The 6,276-nt window shown below is 21.9% G+C and overlaps 1 protein-coding gene across 2 annotated transcripts in view; it reads left to right on the plus strand.

Moving 5' to 3' along the window:
• LOC117168098 (RCC1 and BTB domain-containing protein 1-like) overlaps positions 1–6,276 on the plus strand; it is a 33,360-nt gene that overhangs the window by 25,621 nt on the left and 1,463 nt on the right. The window lies entirely within an intron of this gene.

Here is a 6,276-nt window from a genome sequence, read left to right on the forward strand (position 1 = left end):
GTTGAAAATTCTTCTTTTTTTTTATTACCTGTTTATTATTAAAAATTAGAAATTAAAAATTTGTTGATTGCAATATCAATTGTTACATTGTTTGTTGAGAATTCATATTTTTTGTTTGAATTAAACAGTTTTTTATTTAAAATGTTAATATTTTTTGGTTCAAATCTACATCACTAATTGAAAATTCGTTCTTTTAGTTGAAATTTCAACTATTTTGTCGGAACTTCGTTTGCCTTTTAGTTGAAAATTATTTATTTTAACTGGAAATTTAATCATTCAATTTTTGTTTGAAAAATTGTCTTTTTTTGTTTAAAAAAATGTATTTTATTCATGTGCTTTAGTGAAGAATTAGATTATTATGTTGAAAATTCGTTTTTTGTCTTTGTGTGGAATTGGACTGTTTTTTCATTTAAAATTAATTTTTTTTTGGATTGAATTATCAATTATTACATTGTTCGTTAAGAATTCATCATTTTTGGTAGATAAATCACTTACTTGGTTAAAAGTAAAACTCTTCCTAGAAATTAATTTTTTTTTGCTTGAAGATTCATAATTTTAATTGAAAATTCTTTCTCTAAGTTGAAAATTTAACTATTTTGTTGTTGTTGAAATATAAATTGTTTAACTGAGAACTTAATTAATCAAGTTATATCGTTAAGAATATATTTTTTTAGGTAAAATGTATATTTTTTTAGTTAAAAATTCATGTATTTTTCGAAATGTCGTATTTTTTAGTTAAAAATTAATTTTTAACATAAATTTATTTATTCCATTTAGAAATTTAAATATTTGCTGAAGATTTATTTTTGTTTGTTTGTTGAAAATTCATTTTTTAACTTAAATTTTAACTAATCCAGCTGAAAATTTAATTTCTCAAGTCAAAAATTCATCTCTGGTTGAAAATTAACTTTTAATTTAAAATTAAACTGTTTAACTTTCCATTAAAAATTCATTTCTTTTAGTTGAAAATTTACGAGTTTTGTTTGAGGATTAGATTATTATGTTGAAAATTGTTTTTTTTATCAATTAAAATCTTTTTAGATTGAATGATTAATTATTATATTGTTCGTTGAGAATTCATACTTTTTGGTTGATAATTCACTACTTGGTTAAAAAAAAACTCTTCATGAAAATTAATTTTCTTGCCTGCAGATTCATCATTTTAATTGAAAATTCTTTCTTATAGTTGAAAATTTAACCATTTTGTATTCGTTTTTTGTTGCTGTTAAATTCCACTGCTTTTTATTAAAAATTAGAATATTTTTTATTGAAATATTAACTATTACATTGTGTGTTAAAAGTTACACTCTTTTGTTGAAAATTTATCTTTTTTGGTGTAAAATTTATCGATTCCAATTGAAGATTCATCATTTTAGTTGAAAATCCATTAATTAGGTTGAAAATTGGATACTTTTTTATGTAGAAAATTGATTTTTTTTTTTAAATTGAAAAGTTAACTATTTTATTGTTGGTTAAAAACTGATGTTTTTTAGTTCAAAATTCAAAAATTTGGTTGAATGGCTCCAACAAAGTACATCAACTTTTAACTAAGCAGTTGAATTTTAAAGAAGATACATGCCTTTTTAACCAAATAGTTAAATTTTCAACAACAACAAAATTAATTTTTTTGCCCAGAAAATAAGAATTTTTAACAAAATACATACATGTGTAAACATAAAGTTCAATTTTTGACCAAGAAAATAAATTTTCTATCAAGAAGGACGAATTTTTAATAAATTTAATAATTTTTGATTTTAATAGTTGAATTTTTGAACGTAAAAATATAAATATTCAACAAAAAATTGAGTAGTAAAATATTAATTTAAAAAAATAACTTTTTCAGCTGAAACAATGTATCTTTAGCAAAAAAATTAACTTTTAAAAAAGTAGTTTAACTTTTAACCAAGAAATTGAGTTTTAAACTTAAAAAGATGAATTTTCAACAAAAAATGTAATAGTAAAATTCTGAGTTTATATATTTTTTTCTAAAAACTTATAACTAAATAGTAGAATTTTTCAATTAAAAAAAGATCATTTTTTTGACGAAAAATGATATAGTTAATGTTTGAGGAGAATTAATTTTCAATTAAAAAAAAAACGAATTTACTACAAAACAATTTAATTTTCAAACAAATAGATGAATGATCAAGAAAATGGATCCTTTTTCTATTTAAAAAAATTGTTAGTCAAGAAAGATTAATTATTATAGTCAAGAGGATTAAGTATTATGTTAAAAATTCGTTTTTTCTTTTAAAAAAACTATTTTATTGAAAATTAGCTTCTTTCTTTTTTTAAGATTCATGATTTTAGTTAAAATTACTCTCTTTTGATTGAAAAATTAAACTATTTTGTTGGAATTTTTTGGTTGAAGATTTTTTGTTTTCAAACTGAAAACTGAAATAATCCAGATAAAATAAAAATAAAAAACATTATTATACAAATTTATAGACTGTAGGAACAAATTCAAATTATACCCGGAGAAATTTTGATATACCTGGAAAAATACTGGAATTTCCAAAAGGGGAGGGAATTTTTTAACCAAAAATATTAATTTTCTATTGAAAGTTAATTTATTTTTAAAATGTTCAATATATTTTGCTTTATAGTTAAAAAAACATAGATACATTTTCGACTGGAAAAAATACATTTTTAGCCAAATAGTTGAATTTTCGAATGAAAATGATCAATGTTTGACTGAAAATAGAATAGTTAAATTTTCAGTTAAAAAATAAATATTTGACTAAACAAAACGATTTTTCAGTAAAATAGTTAAATCTTCGAACAAAGTGATGACTTTTCAAGTAAAATTTCGGCAATCTAGATTAATTTTCAACTACAAGAGATGAATTCTCAAAACGAAAAATATAATAGTTGATATTTTAGTCTAAAAAATTGTAATTTTAAATTAAAACAAACAGTTGGTCAACCAAAAAGACGAATTTTTAACAAAACATTTGAACTCTTCAAACAAAAAGGATACTTTTTTAAAAAATCCTAATTTTCAACCAAATACTTGGATTTTCTAACGAACTAGTTTAATTCTTAATCCGAAAAGACGAATTTTCAGCAAAACCTTTAAACTCTTAAACAAAAAGAAACTTTTTCATAACATTGTTGAATTTTCTACAAACTTGATTATATTTTAACCAAAGAATTGAATTTTGAAACAAAAAAGAACATACAATTTCAACCTAGAATATTAGTTTTCTACAAAATAGATTAATTTTTAATCAAATAATTGAGTTTTTAAACAAAATTAAAAATTTTCAATCGAGAAGATTGATTTTCTACCATAAAAGATGAATTTAAAAATAATACATAAATGTTTAACTAAGCAATTGAATTTTCAACTAAAAAGATCAGTTTTCATCCAAACAGTTGAACTTTTAACTAAAAAATATAAATTTTTTACCACAATGAAGCGCTTACAGTTTTATTGTAAACAATTTTTTGTAAAAAAAATATAGAATATTCAGCAAAATAGTCGGACTTTTAATCAAGGAGATGAATTATTAAATAAAATAAGGAACTTTCGACTAGAATAGTTAAATATACATTTATAAAATAAATTTTTAACCAAAAAACTACGAATTTCTAACAAAATAATTAAATTTTCAACAAAAAATAGGAATTTTCAAGTAAAACTAAAAAAATAAAAAATGAATTTTTAACAAGTATTTCAAATATCAACCAGTTAGTTGAATTTTTAAGTAAGCCGATTAAGTTTCTACCAAAAACGACAAATTGTTAACGAAATAGATGAATTATCAACAAAGTAGTTACATTTTTGAGCAACTAGTTGAATTTTCAACCAAAAATCAAGTACATACATTTTCAATTAAAAAAAATCTTTTACATTAAATAGAATATTCAACAAAATAGTCAAACTTATAATCAAGGAATGAATTTTCAACTGAAATGAAGAATCTTCAAATAAAATACTGAAATTTTCACTGAAAAAAATTAATTTGCAATAAAAAGCAAACGATTTTCAACAATATAGATAAATTTTAAAGCAAACAAATAAATTATTCGACCAGATAGTTAAATTTTCATTCCAAAAAGACGAATTTTCAACAGAAAATTTAGATTTTCAAACAGAAAATGGTTTTTTAACCAAATTGTTAAATTTGCTACAAATTAGATTATTTTTTCACCGAAAGGTTGAATTTTCAAGCAACCTCGTAAATATTCAACAAGCAAGATTAATTTTCTACTGAAAAAGACGAATTTCCAACGAAATACATGAATTTCAACTAAAAAGATCAGTTTTCATCCACACAGTTGAACTTTTAACTAAAAAATATCAATTTTCTACCAAAATGAAGCGCTGGCATTTTTATTTTGAACCATTTTTTTAAAACAAAAATGTTGAATATTCAGCAAAATAGTCCGATTTTTAGTCAAGGAGATGAATTTCTAACTAAAATAAGGAACCTTTCACTGGAAGAGCTGAATCTTCACTTAGAAAATAAATTTTCAACCACAAAAAACTGCGAATTTCTAAGAAAATGATTAAATTTTCAACCAAGAATCGGTATTTTCAATTAAAACCAAAAAAAACAACTAAAAATACATATTTAACAAGTAGTTAGTTGAATTTTTAACAACGAAGGTTAATTTTATACCAAAAATGACAAATTTGTAACGAAAAAGATCAATTATCAATCACGTGGTTGAATTTTCAAATAAAAATGAAGTACTTACATTTCCAATTAAAAAGAAATCTTTTGCATAAAATAGAATATTCAACAAAATAATCAAATTTATGATCAAGGATTGAATTTTCAACTATAATTAAGAATCTTCAACTGGAGTACTTAAATTTTTACTGAAAATAAATTAATTTTCAATAAAAAAAAAACGATTTTCAACAATATAGTTAAATGTTCAATAAAAAAATACGAATTTTAAACAGAACAATTGAATTTTCAAACAGAAAAAAGGCTTTTTAATCCAATTGTTAAATTTCCTACAAATTGGATTAATTTTTCATGAAAAAGTTTAATTTTGAAGTAATCTCGTGAATATTCAACAAGAAAGATTAATTTTCTACTGAAAAAGACGAATTTTCAACAAAATACATGAACTTCCACTAAAAAGATCAGTTTTCATCCAAATAGTTGAAATTTTACATAAAAAATATAAATTTTCTAGCAAAATAAAGCGCTGGCATTTTTATTTTCAACCATTTTCAAAAATAAAAATGTCTAATATTCAGCAAAATAGTCCGACTTTTAGTCAAGGAGATGAATTTCTAACTAAAATAAGGAATCTTTCACTGGAATAGCTGAATCGACATTTGGAAAATAAATTTTCAACAAAAAAAAAACTGCGAATTTCTAAAAAAATGATTAAATTTTCAACCAAGAATAGGATTTTTCAACTAAAACCAAAAAAGCTAAAAAATAAATTAAATTAAAAAAAATTTTAAGTTGAATTTTTAACACAGAAGATTGATTTTCTACCAAAAATCACAATTTTTAACGAAAAAGATAAATTATCAACCAAGTCGTTAAATTTTCGACCAAGTGGTTGAATTTTCAAACGAAAATGAAGTACTTAAGTTTTCAATTTAAAAGAAATCTTTGACATAAAGTCGAATATTCGAGAAAATAATCAAACTTATGATCAAGGAATGAATTTTTAATGAAAATAAAGAATCTTAAACTGGAATACTTAAATTTTTACTGAAAATAAATTAATTTTCAATAAAAAACAAACGATTTTGAACAATATCGTTAAACTTTAAAGCAAATAAATAAATTATTCGACCAGATAGTTAAATTTACAATCCAAAAAGACGAATTTTCAACAGAGCATTTGGATTTTCAAACAAAAAATGACCTTTCTACCAAATTGTTCAAAATTAGAATAATTTTTCACAAAACGTTGCATTTTCAAGCAATCTCGTGAATATTCAACAACGAAGATTGATTTTCGATTGAAAAAAGACGACTTTTCAACGCAATACTTGAATTTAAACTAAAGATGATATGGATTAGAGTAGTTTCCCCCTCGGCCAGAGGTTTCTTTTTTCAGAATTTGTTGAAATTTCTGTTGAAATTTCATCTTTTTGGAATGAAAATTTAACTATCTGATCGAATAATTTATTTATTTGCTTGAAAATTGAACTATATTGTTGAAAATCGTTTATTTTTTATTGCAAATTAATTTTTTTCAGTGAAAATTTAAGTATTTTATTTGAAGATTCTTCATTTTAGTTGAAAATTCATTCCTTGATCATAAATTTGACTGTATTGTTGAATATTCCAT

The sequence above is a fragment of the Belonocnema kinseyi genome, chromosome 2 (assembly GCF_010883055.1).
Source record: "Belonocnema kinseyi isolate 2016_QV_RU_SX_M_011 chromosome 2, B_treatae_v1, whole genome shotgun sequence".
In the NCBI taxonomy this organism is placed as follows: Eukaryota; Metazoa; Arthropoda; class Insecta; order Hymenoptera; family Cynipidae; genus Belonocnema; species Belonocnema kinseyi.